The sequence below is a fragment of the Dendropsophus ebraccatus genome, chromosome 5 (genome assembly GCF_027789765.1).
Source record: "Dendropsophus ebraccatus isolate aDenEbr1 chromosome 5, aDenEbr1.pat, whole genome shotgun sequence".
NCBI lineage: Eukaryota > Metazoa > Chordata > Amphibia > Anura > Hylidae > Dendropsophus > Dendropsophus ebraccatus.
In genome coordinates, this window is record NC_091458.1 from 93543832 (window position 1) to 93563950 (window position 20119).

Below are 20119 nucleotides of genomic sequence, written 5' to 3' on the forward strand. Positions count from 1 at the left end.
ACACAGTGCTCTCTGCTGACATTTCTGGCTGAGACAGGAATTGTCCTGAGCAGGAGAGGTTTTCTATGGGGATTTGCTGCTGCTTTGGACAGTTACTGTCTCGGCCAGAGATGTCAGAAGAGAGCACTGTCAGACTGAAAATTAAACAACATTTTCTGCAGAACATACAGCAGCTCATAAGTATCGGAAGACTTGAGATCTTTCAATAGAAGTAAATTACAAATCTATATAACTTTATGACAATAGTTGATTTGAAAGAAAAAAATTAGCAATAGCTCTATATCCTTCTATTACAGAATTAATGCAGAATTAATGCAGAATTAATCCAAGATCTTGTTGATATGAAATATGTACGTAATTATGTTTTTTCTGTATAGAAGTTATATGAAGGTCAATTTCCCTCTTACTCACATAGAAGGTGCCTATGAATCATCCGGTAGGTGTTGGGTTTGCAAGGATTGCTGGATGGGGTTTGTATCCCCCTCCAGGCGAAATAAGAATTTTTTGATTACAATTTTGCTTGTGATTGTTAAAATTGTAATTTTTATAAATACAACCTTGTGACTCTCTATTGGAAGAGGAAAAAGTAGTAAAAGTATAATAAAATAATAGTATTAATCCTAAAAATGTAATGGGACATAAAATTGGAATTAAGATTATAAGTAATTCAACAATGGGAAGAAAGAAAATCCGGCACTACTCACGGATCAGCTGGATCAAGTGCGCATGGAGTCTGGAGCCAACTCAATGGATCTGTATGTCGGTGGACCAATACGGTGCTCTGCCGCAGGAATAGATCTGGTATGCAACACTTGTAGATAAACCAGCGGCACTCGTATATTCATGCAGTGAGGTCCTTTTATTATAGCAATCACCGACACATCACAGTGGGGTACACACAGTAGGAGCAGAGATATTCCACAGGCGACGGCCCGTTTCGCGCTTCACGCGCTTCTACTGGCCTGGTATAAAGATTATAAGTAAATAGGACAGTTGCACTAATTGTAAAAAAAATCATATAAAAAGGGTTTAAGATTCTTATATGTTCCCCTCCTGCGATGTAACCATAATCAAAGGAGAGCAGTATTATAGGTTTGCAAACTGCATGTGATATCTCTCCTTTAGGAGCTACAGTACTTGTAAGTCAATTTCCACTTGTTTGAATGGAACAAGGCTGTAGTGCAAAGGTAAGTATACAGCCAATGATGTGAGCCACACAGGTTCAAGTTCTACCTCTGGCAGTATTTCTTTCAATGGATGTGTTGTTAGTTTATAATTTTTAAAAGAATATTTCTCTAATTGTAATTCTATTTACCATAAAAATTTGAACTTAATTCATAATTTTTTTTTTACAGAGACTATGGCGGAAGACCTCTTAATGTCTTATGTTATGGAATTACAGGTTATGGAATTACAGGTAAGTTAACATGGGACAATGAATGACAATGAATAGCTTATGATTTAAGATTCCAGGTTGGTTTATGTGGAATTGTAGGTGCTTCCTTGTGGCCCTATTTCTAGAACTTAGATCCTTAAAGACTCTGTAGTCTTGTGTAAATTGTGTAATGTATGGGACAAGCTTATATATATATATATATATATATATATATATATATATATATATGACAGGCTATTCTGTCAGTGTTACTCTAACCCAATTGTGTTTGTGCTGCGGGAGATGCTAACATAATAATCAAAATATTGTCACCTGTCCCGATGCCTCCGTGCCTGCAGGGGTGTCCTGCCTTATGCTGGGTTTACACGGAACGATTATCGTGCGAATTTGCACGATAATGATCGAATTTGAATGATAATCGTACGTGTAAACGCGGCGAACGATCGAACGATGAGCGAGAAATCGTTCATTTTGATCTTTTAACAGGTTCTTAAATCGTCATTCGTCGTTCACTAAAAATTCGCCGATCGTTCCGTGTAAAGAGTCGTCACGCGATAGTCCGGCCGCTCGCAGCCCGGCCTGCCGCCCGGCCCACTGCTCGCAGCCCGGCCCCCCGCTCATCCGCAGCCCCCTGCGCCGGCTCGATCACCACTCCCGCTGCCGCTCCGATTGCCACCCCCGCCGCCGCTCTGATCACCACCCCCGCCGCCGCTCCGATCGCCACCCTTGCCGCCGCAGCTCCGATCGTCTCCGCCGCTCCGATCGCCCCCGCCGCCCCGGCCGCGACCATACGTTACCTGCTCCGCGTAGCAGTTCTTCGACATCTCCGGCTCCCCTCTTCAGTGCATTGATTGGCTGAAGAGGGGAGTCGGGAATTTCAAACGGCTTCTCTTCAGCCAATCAGTGCTCCTATTCAGCACTGATTGGCTGAAGGGGAGCAGTTTGAAATTCCCGGCTCCCCTATTCCCCTAATTAATGCAAGGCAGCACTGATTGGCTGAAAAGGGGAGCCGGGAATTTCAAACGGCTCCCCTTCAGCCAATCAGTGCTGAAGAGGAGCACTGATTGGCTGAAGAGGAGCCGTTTGAAATTCCCGGCTTATCTCTTCAGCCAATCAATGCGCTGAAGAGGGAAGCCAGGGAATTTGAAGACCTGCTACGCGGAGCAGGTAACGTATGCTCGCGGCCGGGGCGGCGGGGGTGATTAGAGCAGCGGCGATCAGAGCGGGGGGGGAGGCAATTGTAGCGGCGGCGGAGGTGGTGATCTGAGCGACGGGGTGGCGATCGGAGCGGCAGCGGGGGTGGCAATCGGAGCGGCAGCAGGGGGGTTGATCGGAGTGGCAGCGGGGGGCCATCGGAGCGGCAGCGGGGAGCCATCGGAGCGGCAGCGGGGGGCCATCGGAACGGCAGCGGGGGGCCATCGGAACGGCGGGGGTGGCGATCGGAGCGGCGCAGGGGGGGGGGGGCGATCGGGGCGGCACAGGGGGCTGTGGGGGGGTCGGGCTACGGGCGGGCCGGGCGCGAGATCGCAAAACGATTTTTCCTTACGATATATCGTACCGTCTAAACGCTGATCATTATAAAAAAAAAATCCAATTATCGCTCCATGTAAACTTAGCATTATGGTGCGTTTACACAGAGAGATTTATCTGACAGATTTTAGAAGCCAAAACCAGGAACAGACTATAAACAAAGAACGGATCATAAAGGAAACACTGAGATTTCTCCTCTTTTCTAACCCATTCCTGGCTTTGGCTTAAAAAATCTGTCAGATAAATCTGTCTGTGTAAATGCACTATTAGGGTCCATTTACACAAAGATTATCTGACAGATTATTGCCAAAGATTTGAAGCCAAAGCCAAAAAACAGACTATAAACAAAGAACATAAAGGAAAGCCTGAAATTTCTCATCTTTTCAAATCCATCCCTGGCTTTGGCTTCAAATCTTTGGCAGATAATCTGTCAGATAATCTTTTTGTGTAAATGGACCCTAAATAACTGATTGACTGAGCAGGCAACCTGAGCATACTTATAGGTTGCTGTCAAATAGAAGACAATGTAAAATTACCTACCTTGAACCCCTGTCACCACTGTTGTGAATAAGCTCTGTGAGAGTGGCAGCAACGAGGAAGTAAAAAAAAAGGTTAATACCGAAAGATTTTTTAACTTGTCCCTTTTTAAAACATGTTCCATTTTTTTTAAAATAAAATAGTAAAATCTTTACTAAAAACAAACAAATAAACAAAAAAACTGATGGAAAGCAGACAACAAAAATGCACCATTTAGCTTACATATTTGATCCACATTTCCATACAGAAATGTGGGGTGTATGATTGACATTTGAAATGCAAGTGTAGTAAATAAATGTATTCTATTCTATGAAGGAAACAAATAAAAAAGAAAAATGTGCATACCCCTTTAAGGACAATCTAGGAAATATGTAACACTGTCCTCTGTAAAGTTCTTACAAGCAGTGCTATTAGAGGGGGCTTGGAAGATAGAAAACCAATATCATATCTACAAATTCCACCCCTGCTACAATTATAAAGTATAAGATTTACCTTTTTAAATGATGCCTTGAACACTCTCCCTTTCATTTCCTTCCAAGGCAAGAACCTTTGCTGAGAGCTCATAGCCTGGTATCTTTCTAAATGCCTTTCTCTAGTGAAACAATAACCTGCCATTTTAGGAACTCTAAATACAATTTATTGGTCTTCATTATTCCTTTGAGATGAGCAATTTTCTTTAAAATTACTTTTGTCCATGACTTTTGTGCAAATTATTTCTTAAGGTATAAAAAATCTGCAATACCTCTTACTTAGACATTATCTTGACCAAAGTCTAATAGTTCCCCTGCTAAACTCACAAGATAAATGGTCTGTCACTGAAAATAGAATGTAGGAAATAGTGAAATACCATTTTAAAAGCTTCACATTCCTCTTGCACAAACCTCATTGTGCAGTATTTGAGCAGCTCTGATACAATTTATGTCACCTGTATCTCATAGCACACATCCGATGAGATTGCTTTTTAATGTATTGTACCCAGATAGCTGTCTGATTACACATATTACGCTGTGTTTGAATGCCATATGCAGAACAGTAAGCCTTGCCTGCAATCTTGCTTCTAATCGTACCTGTCCCAACATGAATCTAGTTATGGACCTTATTTCCACTACATATATGTCAGAAACCATTTGCTGAGCAAAACCAACGTCATTATTCGAGATAGGTTCAAAGATAAGAATATTATCTGTAGAGTTCTGAACTAAAGAAATGTACATTGTGCTACTATGTCAGAATAACAATACAGGTTCAATATGAATGATGTTACTAGTCTTCTTAATTGAGCTTTTTATAAATTGTGTATAGTTATGAATTGTGTACTGTTGTGCTCAATGACTCATGACTAGCCTTGTATGTAAATTAAGTTGCAGAAGATAGTTTATTAGATGGCATTGCACAAACTTGCTATTTAGGCCTGGTCCTCACATGCATTTTACCCTTGCACCTTCAAATGGAGAATTTAGTAGTGAAAGTACACAGAAGTTCGGCAACAGAATAGGCAATATATTTTAAAATTGCAATATCCTCCAATTTCCATGTGAGAATTTTCCAGTATACTGCAGGTGGATGGGATTGTGAAAGTTGCACTATCTTATACTGTTTACCATTGTGGATTTGCCTTGAAATAAAAGCTACAGATTTACCCTGAGTGATTTGGGGCTAACTTCTCCACTGACATCCAAGCTGCTAACTTGTCTTAAATGGATCTTTGCTTAGGAGCCTTGTCCAGTCATTGATTCTCTTTTAGGCTAGATTCACACGTAACATATCTGCAGCGGATTTCACGCTGCGAATTTGCAGCGAAATCAGCTGCGGATACCTCTCCTGTAAGTGTCAATGTGATTACATACTGGCAGCGGGATTGTCATCTTGATGCTAGTATTTAACTTCCCCCGACCGCCGGGAAGCAGGTGGAGCAGGTAAAGTATCTTCCCAGCGGCAGGGGTTAATGGGGGTGGCACTTATATACTCACATTGGGATGACTATCACATTGACACTTACTAGAGAGATACCCACAGTGGATTTCACTGCAAATTCGCAGTGTGAAATCTGCTGCAGATACGTTACGGGTGAATCTAGCCTTAAATACCTTTTTAATAAATACCGCTAGATATTTAAAGAAGGGGAAAATGGCAGTTGCTATAAACTTACTTTGGTAAAATCTCAAATTAACAATGGTTTAAACCAGACGTGTCAAACTCTGGCCCGCGGGCCAAAACTGTCCCGCCATGTCATTATTTTTGGCCCGCCACACTATTCTCCTGTTGTTTTAAATCTGGCAGATTATAATATGGGAGATCTGAACGGCCGCTCAGACCACCCATATTATAATCTTGTAGGCCGCAGACAGTGTTTAGCCTGGAGCCTAGCAGTATTTGAGCAGCGTCCAGACTCCAGCAACGTGGTGATGTCACTGCCCGCGTCGAGCATTGGGCGCCCCCCGAAGCTGCAGAAAGAGTCTAGGGGGGTGGGCTGCCTACTACATAAGAGACTATGGGGATGGGCTGGCTACTATATAAGAGACTTTGGGGGAGGGCTGGTTACTACATATGAGACTATGGGGGAGGGCTGGCTACTACATAAGAGACTATGGGAGAGTGCTGGCTACTATATAAGAGACTATGGGAGAGGGCTGGCTACTATATAAGAGACTATAGGGAGGACTGGCTACTATATAAGAGACTATGGGAGAGGGCTGGCTACTATATAAGAGACTATGCGAGAGGTTTGGCTACTATATAAGAGACTATGGGGGAGGGCTGGCTACTACATATGAGACTATGGGGGAGGGCTGACTACTACATAAGAGACTATGGGGGAGGGCCGGCTACTACATATGAGACTATGGGGGAGGGCTGGCTACTACATATGAGACTATGGGGGAGGGCTGGCTACTGCCTAAGAGACGATGGGAGAGGGCTGGCTACTATAAAAGAGACTATGGGAGAGGGTTGGCTACTACATAAGTGACTATGGGGGAGAGCTGGCTACTATATGAGACTATGGGAGAGGGCTGGCTACTATATAAGAGACTATGGGAGAGGGTTGGCTACTACATAAGAGACTATGGGGGAGAGCTGGCTACTATATGAGACTATGGGAGAGGGCTGGCTACTATATAAGAGACTATGGGAGAGGGCTGGCTACTATATAAGAGACTATGGGAGAGGGCTGGCTACTATATAGGAGACTATGGGGGAGAGCTGGCTACTATATAAGAGACTATGGGGGAGGGCTGGCTACTAGCTGGCTAAGAGACTATTGGGGAGGGAGGGCTGGCTACTATATGGGGCACTACTCGGAGGGCTGGCTACTATATGGGACATTTGAGGGGCTGACTATTATATCGGTCACCATTGGGAGGGCAGGCTACTATATGGCTAGCTATGTGGGGCAATATTGGTAGGGCTGGTTACTATGTGGGACACTATTGGAGGGGTTGGCTACTGCATAGGGCACAGTTATGGGATTACCTAATGCTTGGGGGAAATAATGAGTAACTACCATTGGGGTTGGGGTTTAACCATGTCATGCTTTGTTAATACTGTAAATTCACTCTTCTCTAGTCATCTTACCTTATGTGTTATCCAAAGTGGTGTGGTATTTATTTGTCACATAACCCAAATCCACCAGAGGGGACAGGGCTAGGTACCCTTCCCCAGCAAATAAATATTGTAAACCTAAAGCTTTCTCTTGAGCACCAATTACTTGCTTTTTAACCCCTTAACGACATCGGGCGTAAATTTACGCCCTGATGCCGGTAAGGGAGTTCAGAGCGGGGCCGCGCGGCGGCCCCGCTCTGAACCGCGCCGGTCCCGGGTGCCGCGTGTAGCCCGGGACCGTAGGTATTAGCGGGCACGGTCCGATCGCCGTGCCCGCTAATACAGTAATCGGATGCAGCTGTCAAACATGACAGCTGCATCCGATTACCGGACGCAGCGTCATCCCTGGTGTCTAGTGGGGAGATCGCTCCTCCGGGATGTTATCCCGGAGGAGCGATCTCCGTAAATGAAGCCGGCCGGGGACCGCTCCAAGATGGCGCCGTCCCCGGCTCGGCACTCGTTTACTTCCGGCTGCAGCAGCCGGAAGTAAACGAGTGCCTATCTCATGGATCTCTGCAGCATATCTATGCTGCAGAGATCTCTATGAGAGATCAGATCACTTATACTAGAAGTCCCCCAGGGGGGCTTCTAGTATAAGTGTAAAAGTTTAAAAAAAAATGTCATTATTAGTAAAAAGCCCCCTCCCCTAATAAAAGTCTGAATCACCCCCCTTTTCCCAGGTTATAAATAAAAGTAAATAAATAAATAAATAAATAAACATGTTTGCTATCGCCGTGTGCGTAATCGCCCGAACTATTAATTAATCACATTCCTGATCTCGTACGGTAAACGGCGTCAGCGCAAAAAAATCCCAAAGTGCAAAATTGCGCATTTTTGGTCGCATCAAATCCAGAAAAATTGTAATAAAAAGCGATCAAAAAGTCGTATATGCGCAATCAAGGTACCGATAGAAAGAACATGTCATGGCGCAAAAAATGACACCTGACACAGCCCCATAGACCAAAGGATAAAAGTGCTATAAGCATGGGAATGGAGCGATTTTAAGTGACGTATATTTGTTGACAATGGTTTAAATTTTTTACAGGCCATCCGATACAATATAAGTTATACATGTTACATATCGTTTTAATCGTAACGACTTGAGGAACATATATAACAAGTCAGTTTTACCCCAGGGCGAATGGCGTAAAAACACATTTCCCCCAAATAAACAAAATGCGGGTTTTTTTTCAATTTCACCACACTTTGAATTTTTTTCTGGTTTCGCAGTGTACTTTATGCAAAAATTCAGCCTGTCATTGCAAAGTACAATTAGTGACGCAAAAAATAAGGGCTCATGTGGGTCTCTAGGTGGAAAAATGCAAGTTCTATGGCCTTTTATGCACAAGGAGGAAAAACCGAAAACGCAAAAATCGAAATTTGCTCTGTCCTTAAAGGGTTAAGAAAGATAAAGATGCCTGGCAACCATGTATTAGTTTCTTCCAGTTTGTTGTGTTTCCCTAAAGATGTTAAAAAAGCGGATGCATAAATGTGTTCCGTTTTTGTTTTGAATGTTTTACATTCTTCATGAGAAATTTTTAAATCACATGATCAACAAGCTATATCTAATGATCAGTGGCATTCTTGCTCATTAGACTCTTCACTGATAGTTAGATGGGTAAAACATGCTGCTGCCTGCTTCACTCCATGGCTTGCCACTTAGTGTAACTGTCATGTTTTTTTTCCACCAGAAATCAATAGTACAAGCAATTTTACAAAAAAAACTCTAATAGATTTTATTAGGCAAAAAAGCCTCTTTATGTACACAAAAAGCAGTTTCCTAGTCCCCCCTCCACTTCGTATCTGTTCATTATTAGGCAAATCTGTCTTCATTATAGAGAAGCAAGTGAAGAAGGGTTCTGCTGTGTCCATTATATCTTATGGAGGGGGGAGGGGCCGAGAGAGATAGTGAGCAGGAACAGGAGACATGAAGTTCAGCTGTTTGTAGACGGTCTGGGCAACTAAAACGCTGGATTCAGGGGTCAGAAAGGTCAGTGCTTATCTAGGAACTTGGTGAGAGGAGATTGCAGGGTGTTGTGCTGTGCGGGACTGATATTTCTCTCCTCCGTGCTCACTCACCCCTCTCAACCCCTCTCCTCTCCATAGAGCATAATGGACACAGAAATCCTGCTTCTTCTAAAGCCAGGGTGGAGGTAAAAAACCATTTTTTTTCAGTACAGCAGGAAACACTTTTGCTAAATAAAACCTATTAGAGTTTCTTAAAACCGCTTGTACTATTGATAGTTATTGATCTCTGAAAAATTACATTTAAATGACAGTTGCGCTTTAATTCAACTAATTTCAAAAGATAAGGTCCTTAGACTTGTAATGGAACCCTTCTCCTGCAATCAATAAGGCAGGAAGTGAAGTAGGCAGCAACACACTCCACCAGACAATATCTAAAAATTGTGGGGATCTCAGGACTAAGATCCCGACCGCTCAAAACTTTTGACATGTTCATGTAACTTGTTAAAAAGTTTATGTAAATGACAAACACACAAAAACACAGAAAAATGCAACAGCTCACCGCAATGGCAAGACACAGACCCACTACAGACATGAAAATAGTTAAAAGCAGCCCCCCCAACTGCTAAAAAAATTTCCACATAAATAATGAGGCTCTTGGTTACCATTTGCAAACAGTGTAAACCACCCCACCACGATAAGGTGGACTCATATCGAGGCAGGCCCTACACTGTACTATGACCTCTCCATGGCGTGTAATACGCCTATGCTCTGGGCATGCAAGATCCATCTCATACCGGCAATAGTAATTACAACACCTGGGTGGGAAGAGTGGAGTGCACGACCAACCAGAGGCAGCAGGAGACTAAACTTGGATTTCTGGTTAGTATAGCTTTGTTTTACAGCATGATAACCAAAAAAAAAAAGAATTTATATTGCAAACTTGCTTTATTTTACATATACTGTTAATTTTGACTTTCAAAGTTATAATGACAGGTGACACCTTAAAGGGGTTACCCAGCATTAAAAACATGTGCCCACTTTCTTTCAGAGGCAGGACCACTGTTGTCTATAGTTTGAGTGGGGTTTTGCAACTTAGTTCCATTGAAGTGAATGGACCCTAATTTTTTCCCTTTTCTAATGCTGGATAACCACTTTAAGTCTCATTACTTCATCAGATATAACATTGTAATGTGTGGGTGTGAGCCACAGTCTAATGGCAACTACTTCAAGATAAAAAATAATATATTTATCTTCTTTTTGCATCTCATGAATAAAATCAATATTTTCTCAAATATGGACCAAAAATGAGCTGGAGTTTTCATATTGCTCAGACTAGATGATTACATCTTAATGTGTCATTTCACAGACTGGGATAAGATATGTTCTGGTTTTATTCATATAGATGGGCCAGATGTTGTTTAACCCCTAGTGCATTGACCATACATATTCTCATCTGTCTGCTATGAAACGGCATCTGCTACAAAAATAATTTACTCTTTAACAGAGGCACTATTCCTCACTCACTATACAAGTAGGTTAAAGATTAGCTGAAGTCAGGCTAGTGTTTGTCTGCTTGTTTATACAGGTAAATAGAGGTATTCTGGATTGAGATGCTGCCTTTGAGATGAGTCCTATGTAATTTACATGGAGTCATAAATGGAAACTAGCAGCCTGTAATATTGTAGTCTGTTTCCATGCTATCAGAGGAGGTTGCAGGATAACAATGTAAAGTGGTAATCTTTGTGGCAGATATTTGTGTACAGATACTAACATGCTGCTGACATTACCAGGACAGGTGACCTGGTCTGAAATTGAGCCCTGACATTGAATGCACACGACATGCTGCGTTTTGAATTTTAAATATGTTTATGCTTGCAGATAACAGGAAGGTGTGGCTAGTGCAGTACGGCTCTTAGAGTCACAGCTGCATCTGATATTACAGATCAGTCTCTTTTAGGGTCCATTTACACAGAAAGATTATCTGTCAAAGATTTGAAGCCAAAGCCAGGAACGGACCATAAACATGGATCAGGTCATAAAGGAAAGCCTGAGATTTTTCCTCTTTTCAAATCCATTCCTGGCTTTGGCTTTAAATCTTTGGCAGATAATCTGTCTGATAATCTTTCTGTGTAAATGGACCCTTACTGTGCATGAGTAGGACTGAGCTGTTCTGAGATGGACCAACCACTTCCAAGTATGAAACCAAGAATCAAGTATGAAATTGTACATCTGAATTATAGGCCATCAATTAAATGCTTTATTTAATAATGTATTTACATTGATTTACACATTAGAAAATCTGTAGCATTTATCCACATGTGAATGTGCCCTAAAGGTCAAAATAATTGAAACATAACATAATTTAGGCCCTTAAAGGAGAAGTCCAGCAAAATTATTTATTAAAGTATTGTATTGCCCCCCAAAAGTTATACAAATCACCAACATACAAATGCTTATAAAGTGCTTTTTTCCCTGCACTTACTACTGCATCAAGGCTTCACTTTCTGGATAACATGGTGATGTCACGACTCGACTCCCAGAACTGTGCGGGTTGTGGGTGCTGGAGAGGATGATGGCAGAGGGGTGTTCAGTGTCCCTCCAGTGCCCTGTTTCCCTCAGTGTCCCCCTGCCATTATCCTCTCCAGCAGCCATAGCGCACACAGCTCTGAGAGTCGGGTCATGACATCACCATTTTATCCAGGAAGTGGCGCCTTGATGCAGTAGTAAGTGTAGGAAAAAAAGCACTTTATAAGCATTTCCTGTAATAAGTGTATATTGTTGATTTGTATAACTTTTGGGGGGCTATACAATACTTTAATAAAAATTTTCGCTGGACTTTTTCTTTACGGATACAGTGGATTTTGGCCTAAAGGACAGAGCCAATTTTTTATTTTTTCCCTTTCTTCAGCTCGCCTTCTAAGAACCATAGCACTTAGATTTAACACCTACAGGGCTAGTTGGGGTGTTATATTTTATGTCACAATCTCTAGTTTTTATAGTATCATTTTAAAAATCTTTATTAAACATTTATCATGTTATTTTTTTTTCTAAAAAACATAAGATGACAAGAAACTCTGTAATCCTGGCACCCCCCCCCCCCCCCCCCCCCGTCTTTTAGTTTATGCCAGCACTTAACAAGGATGACGCTTTACTTAAGGAATCTTCAGTGCAATACACTTTAGGGCTATGTTCACACAAGGTTATACAACAGCAGTTGTTTGACACGGCTGTGGGTTTCAGTTTCAAACAACCGCCACTGTATTATGTTTTCCTCTTGCCGATATTGCATTATCAGCCGTAGGAACATTATTTTCCACCCATAGAAGTTTGCTCGCCGTATGGATGTGAATGAAAATGGATTAACCATTGACTTTCATTCACACTACGGCTGGCAGGATGGCAAAACAGTGTGTAAACAGTTTATTTTGTACAGGCTTTTTCGTAAACTGCAGCCGTAGAAAATAGACATGTTCATTATTTTATACAGCTGCAGTCAACAAAGGCCATAGTTAATGCACTGTGTGCACAACAACAGCCAATGTTGAAATCATCAGAACAAAACGAATTCCAAAACCTACGGCCGCTGTGTTCAATAACCAGTATGACTGTAGTTTCCTGAATTAATTTCAGCATGTGAACATAGCTTAACCCTTTTACAACCTGGGGTCATTGATGCATCAATGCCCAGGTCGTTTTTGGACATCAGCTTATGGGATCATAATGATCCCATAAGCTGATGTCCCTATGTCTGCCCCCTCTCCTCTGCCCCTTGCCGCTGTCACAATCTTGTGACAGTGGCAGGGGAGAGAGAGGAGGGGGCAGAGCGCATGGCCGCGCACCCTGCCTTACCTCCCTCCCCCCGACGGCCTCCGTAGCCAGGAAACCGGAAGCCTCAGGCTTCCAGTTTTCATTGCTACCATCAGGGCTCTGCAATCACTTCGCAGAGCCCCGATGGACACCGGACAGAGAATTCTCCCTCTCTAGAGGGAGAATTCTTTGTTAGGAGCCCAATGGATGCTGCAGTCGTCCTCACCGATAGCAGGGACCCGCCGCAGGTGACACAGGCGCAGCTTCTGCACTTGTGTTGTCCTTAATCGTAAATTAACGTCGCTGCAGCATCAGGCATAGGCTGCAGTGATGTTAATTTATAATGCAGTGGCGGGAGGAGGTTAAGAATGAATAGACGCAAAAGATAAGCACAAAAATTGGTGTACAACAATGTCCTTTCTTCTGATGGACATCATAGAGTATTTGGCTTAGTTGCTTGTAGTGAAGGTAGTAGGTAGGTAGTAGGTGGTTTTTAGGTGTAGTCTTAGGGGCTGTCTTAGAGCCTTGCCTAGTAGTGCAGAACTCTGTCGGGACAACTTGTAGTGTGTGACTTGTGGTAAAGAATCTTGTACTCACAGATAAGACTGAGAAGAAATCAGAAGACTGCCTTATGCCAGAAGAGCCCACAGAGTGTCAGGTCTGGTAGTACAAGTCTTAGGGTTGAACAACTAGGTGTAGCTAACCTCTCAAGGTTCTTCGAGTAGGTAAAGCAGGTTTCAATATATCTGTAAAAGCACAAAAAAAAAAACACAAATCGGGAGCGCATCCGATCTTAGGCTATGTTCACACAACGTAAAAGTACGGCTGTTGTTGCCATCGGCAACAACGACCGTACTTTGTACAGAGTGGAACACTGCCTATTCTGATATGGCATCCCAGCCAGAGCGTATACGCATAGTATACGCTTCAGCCAGGATCCCATGCGGCGCCACAAAGAACTGACATGTCAGTTCACACAATGAAGCGAACGGCTCCGGGCGCTTGCTTCACTGTGTGGTATGAGAGTTCTTATGCGGGTGCACACTGATGCGCTCGCATCAGAACTCTGCATCTGGAAAGATCATCCAGCCGGGATGATCTTTGCAGAGACCAGCCATTCCATAACCCGGCCGGGACACTGAACGGCCGGTCTCTTATGCCGTGTGAACATAGCCTTATGGTGTGAACAGCAACCAAATCAGTGAATACACTTACACTTGGTGAGTGGGGAACTTCTCATCACTCCCTGTATGACAACGCCCAGAGATAATAGAAAAGAAAATCCGCTGTTATCCTTCCGGATCGACACCAAGATCCTCCAGCAAAATATAAGTGATAAAAATAAAGACAAAAATGGATAGCGGACATCAAAATCATAACAACTTAAGCTGGCATCGTAGTAAAAATTCCACTGGATTGAACTCACTTGTTGGAGGGGAGTATGTACAGTAACACACTCAACCTTCCCCCAGCTTGGATAGTTTTGTCAGTACACTCTCCGCAGCATCTCCCTGCGCATGTACCGCTGTATCCTGTGGTACATGCGCAGGAAGATGCTGCAGAGAGTTCACTGACAAAATGATCCAGGTTGGGGGGGGGGGGGGGTGTTACATACGATTTTTTCTATATCTATATCGTTTATAAGCAGGTTTCAATGGAGTTTGTCAGCTTAGGCACTTTGTTCCACTGCAGACTAATCCCTGTTCTGGATTGTCCTAACTGTAGAATAGGTTACCCCAGATATAGGCAAGGCTTTTCCCAGGTGACAGTTACCCCACCTTTGGCTTTAGCATTTCATGCTGGTTACTAGAAAGTCTCTCATAAGAATCTGTAATCTGTGGGTTCCTGACAAGGCCCTGGCCCTCAGGCCAGGCCTGGTTATAAGGTTTAGCAGAAACTCTTGCTTTGACTGTGTGTGTCTCTCTCCATAATTCACTAAAGAAGACTGTCCCACCAGGAACTAACAAACCTCCTATTGGTGGGAAAAGCCCATATGCTTCTTTAACCCCTTAACAACGCATGACAGGCATACCCGTCATGTGGCCGTTAAGGGTAAACAGAGAGGGCTCCCGGCGTGAGCCCTCTCTGCAGCCTGCGGTCCATGGTTGCTATGTGCAGCCAGGGACAGCAGGTATTAATTGATGCGGCCTGCTAATTAACTATTCAAATGCAGCTGTTAAAGCTGACAGCTGCATTTGGATAGTATATGTGCCCCCTATGCTCTGTGTCTAGTGGGGGATCTCCCCCCCCCCGCGCGATCCGTTGTAATGAGCCGGCCAGGGCTCAGCGTCGGAATGACGCTGATCCTGGCTCAGCAATCTATTTAGATGGTCTGCAGCAGACCATTATAATAGAGCAATGATCTGATGGATCATTGCTCTATGATATACACAGCATTGATCTTAATGGGAGATCAGTGCTGTGTATATAGAAGTCCCCCAGGGGGCTTCTAATTACTGTTAGTGAAAATAAAATAAAGTGTTTTTATTAATAAAAAATCCCCTCCCCTAATAAAAGTTTGAATCACCCCCCTTTTCCCATTTTATGAATAAAAATAAAAAATAAATAAACAAACAAACATGTTTGGTATTGCCGCGTAATCGCCCAATCTATTAATTTGCCCTATTTCTGATCTTGTACAGTAAACGGCGTAAGCGCAATAAAATCACAAGCATTTTTGGTTGCATCAAATCAAGAAAAATTGTAATAAAAAGCGATGAAAAAGTCACATATGCGCAATCAAGGTACCGATGGAAAGAACACATCATGGCACACAAAATGACACCTCACACATCCCCATAGACAAAAGAATAAAAACGCTATAAGCCTGGGAATGGAGTGATTTTAAGGAACATATATTTGTTAATGATTTGAATGTTTTACAAGCCATCAAATAAAATAAAAGTTATGCATGTTACATATTGTAATCGTAACAACTTGAGGAACATATATAACATGTCAGTTTTTTCATAGGACACACAACTTAAAAACTAAGCCCCCCCCCCAAAAAAAAAGAAAAAGAATTTTTTTTTTCAATTTCACCGCGCATATAATTTTTTTCTGGTTTTGCAGTACATTTTGTAGAAAAATTCAGCCTGTCATTGCAAAGTTCAATTAGTGACACAAATAATAAGAGCTCATGCGGGGTCTGTAGGTGTAAAAATGCAAGTGCTATGGCCTTTTAAGCACAAGGAGGAAAAAACAAAAACACAAAAATTTAAATTAGCCCGGTCCTTAAGGGGTTAAAAGGAGGCTGTCACATATAGTATTTGGCATATAGATTGTGAGCCCCAATGGGTACATTGACTGATTTGAGTGCTGTACAGCCCTGCAGAATATGTTGGCATTGTATATAAAAAAATATTATTAGTCTGATCTACCAACATGAATATATCTTTGTGAAAAAAAGATTCTGTGTAACTCTTCATTCATTGATTTAAATCCCTGTTTATCCATGTTTAGGAGCCAGTGTGCAGTCATGTCATTGAATAATGCCGCCCACTGGACTCTTAAGAATAGAGAAATTAGGGATTTCATTCAATAAGTTACAAGTTATACTGAATCAATGTGCTCAGCCCCTCCTTCTTAACAGATTAGATAGGATTTCATGGTGACAGATTCTCTGTGAAGTAACTTGACTTCATGTTTCTAGTATTAGAAACAGTCTTTCCATTATAGTCGTAGTGTCAGCTGGCATAAAAAAAACAAAAAAAAACTGACTATACACATAGACTACATGAGGTAAAATCTACTTTTCAATAGATGTATAAATGACTTTAATAAGAAGAATTCTTATTGATAAAACAGTTGGTTTATAAAAAAAAAAGACCTTAATCCTCAAAACTGTTCTTCTAAAATATTTTGTGAGCTTAGTTCCACTTTTAAGTACTTTGATTTACTAGCAGCATTGTACTGTGGGATTTTCTGTAAACTCTTTTTTTTCTAGCTGCTGACTCTTGAATCCTGTTGATGTGCAGCTGAGTCTGTCATGTTCAATCCGAGCCATGGTACCATTCATGCAGTGAAACTCTCCTTAGATAAGATACACCTTTGCTTCCAGGCAAATGATGCTTCACTGCCTTAGAAAAGGTACAGCTTGCAAAGTAAGTAGTGATTTATTTCTGCCAACTTATAAAAAAAGTATGAAGTCTGTACTGCTGAATGAACTAAAGTGTGTAATATACTTTTAAAGGCCACAAATAATGAAAAAACAAACACACTTTGCAATGTAAATATAGAGAATGTATATAAATAATAATTCTTATAAAGTATATACTTAATATAGCAGCCCCTTAACGACACAGCCTATTTCGACTTTGTGGAAGCAGACAATTTTCATTTTTGCATTTTTTTGTTTTCTCCTCCTTGCCATAACTCTTAATTTTCCATCGATATGTGTTTTTGCCATAATAATATAAAGTGCAAGCAGAAAAATATTATTATAGAGCGATTGGGTTGTTCCCCTCTAGCTCTATTGTTGTTGTTGTTGCTAGCGGCACGTGAGGGCTGCATCATTTTTAGTTATGGATCCACACATATAAGGAACCTTGACCTGGTGTGTGGGCTTATACAATTGATCAAAATCTAACTAACTCCTGATGTTAGTAGTATAAGTAGTATAATTAGTGTATAATTATATGAAAAATATTATTTGTTTAATGAAATTGAAAACTCAGTAATAATGTAAATCCCAATAATAATAGCCGGCATCTCATAGCAGGGGGCATACCTAACAAATAGGGATAAATCTGGGTGCAGGAGGCATACCTGGCTACAATGGGAATACCTGGCTATAAGAGGCATACCTAGCTCCATTGGGCATTTCTGTCTAAAGGGGGCATATTTGGCTACATATAGCATTGCATCTAGCTGCTAAGTAGGTATTACTGGGGGCATTATTAATGGCTACAGGAGGCATTGTTACTGTCAAAGGGGGACATAATTATGGATTACATTATTATTACTGACTGGGTATTATGATTTGACATTACTTAAGTGTTATTACTGGAGTTAATAGGTAAGTCACATTGTTATGGGTGGAGCTGTGATCTGGGAATCAACTGCTGAAAAAGACTTTGTACAAAACCTATGGCTGCAGTGGGATCTTGGCCTTATTAAGACAATGATTGCATTGATTGCTTCCTTGGGGTATAGGGCTGTGACATCTAATTCCTTGGGGTGGGGTGGGGGGGTTACTTAGCTTGAAAAGGTTGAGAAACGCTGGATGGATTGGATTACAAACAACTATCTGATTGCTTATACTGGTCAATTCTTTGCTATTCCTTAGCATTGATTGGTGTTATCAGTGCTCTGCTATCGCAGTCTGCCTGAGGCAGCGCTGCTTACTGCTATACATCACCACTTAACTCCTTACACATCATGGCCCGGGCTTATGTATATTGAAGTACTGTAGTTAAAAAAAGAGTTGTTTTATATAGTACTGTGGCTATTTATACTGTAAGTAGCAACAAAACAATGGGATGAAACATTTATTTTATACACTGCTATTTTCGGCTTCAATTTTTTTTAATTAAGATTTTGCAATGAAACAGTATCAGAGCATTCAAAATGTATACATACCGAGCAATATGGAGTAAACAGTAGGACTGTTGCTTTCAATAACTTATAATGATCCAATCTATCTGATGATTAAACGCTCATTTTATGCATGTATTGCTATGAAAAAGTTAACTATGGTAAAGCTGTGATTATAAATAGTCTCCGGCTGCAGTAGATATTAATCTTTCTTTCACTTGAATGCATCTATTGTATGCAATATGACCTTCATGTTGTTACTTGAGCAAATTAGAGGTATATAAACTAAAAACTGTAAAAATATAACAATCCCTGTTATTCCGGTAGTGGGTAACAATGACAGCAAATCTATGAAATGAAAAATAACATCTAAAAATACCTTCAAAAAGTATTTTGTGATGGTTAGAAATAAATATTAACGCTGTTGCCTGGAGGATTTTTACAGATTACCTAGTCACAAAATGATAGCTTTATAAACAATTACAGAGAATATACAGTGAATATAGTAATAAATCAGTAAAGGAAGCAAAGACCAATTTATTCTACCTCATTCTGCTGTAGTAAGAATACAAGTTATTGATTAAAGTTGTTCACTTTGAAATGTTAATAATTAGAAATATCCAGCCATTCTTTGATTACAGCTCTTGTAGAGACTTAAGGCCCTACTACACAGAACGATTATCTGCCATATTCGGCCGTTATCGCCCGCTATGGCCGATAATTGTTCCGTGTGATAGAAGACAAAGATCAGCTGATATGAACAATGCCGGCTGATTGTTACAGTTGTTTTTCTTTCAACATGTTGAAAGACAAACGGCTCATACAGCAACGATCTGTTGCTGTTGCTCCGTGGAATAGAAGCGGCGGCAGAAGACCTCTGTTACATGCTATGGGCTGCCCGGACGATCTAGCGATCACTCGGGCAGCCCCCCCGCGGCTCCCTGCACCGCCCCCTCCCCTCAAACTCACCTGCTTGCTGTTGCCACATGTAATATTGGCGGCAGCAAATATTACTGACAGCACTGACATATAGCTGACAGCACTCATTTGCTTCTCATAGTCGTCCCATGGAATAGGGGCTTTAGGTGTAGTTGCAGACTACATACTAACCAGAATCAACAAGAATCATGTGCCTTTTGCCCCTTGTTTTGTTATGAATCACTGACTGGAATGGTATAAAAGCACCATGGTTTGTACTTTGATCTCTTAGGGCTCATTTACATAATAATTTTGCCCTAAGCTTCATGTATGAATCAGCAACCTGCTAAAATAAGATGCTAACATACATACTGTATGTGCATACTACTATTGGCTGCCCCATTGATTTTAATAAACATCTTTCAGGCAATTTCCCTCACATATACATGTATTTTTCTAGGACTCTAAAGTATGGTCTGCTGTGCTTTTGAGCCCTGGTACTATACTGTATATATATTTATTTGCAGGAAAATACCTTAAAGAGTAACTGTTATTTAAATGTCATTTTTCAGAAATTAATAAATATTAGTAATATCAGATTTTAAGAAACTCTGTAATAGGTTTTATTAAGCAAAGGAATTTCCTTCTGTACTCAAAAAGCTGTTTTCCTACCTCCCCCCTGATTTCAGAAAAAGCAGGATTTCTGTGTCCATTATGCTCTATGGAGAGGGGAGCGGGTCGAGGGGAGTGAGTGAACACCAAGAGGAGAAAAGCAGGGCTGTACAAACCAACATCCTGCAATCTTCATTCACCAAGATCCCAGATTAG

General features: G+C 41.4%; 1 long non-coding RNA gene across 1 annotated transcript in view; it reads left to right on the top strand.

The window, feature by feature from the left end:
- The first annotated feature begins 1353 nt into the window (after positions 1 to 1353).
- The window catches only part of LOC138793682 (uncharacterized), a 32488-nt gene continuing 13722 nt past the window's right edge, over positions 1354 to 20119 (top strand). The window contains exons 1-2 of the long non-coding RNA XR_011363314.1: positions 1354 to 1402; positions 16785 to 16941. This is a non-coding gene — a long non-coding RNA (uncharacterized lncRNA). The remainder of the gene's footprint in view (positions 1403 to 16784; positions 16942 to 20119) is intronic.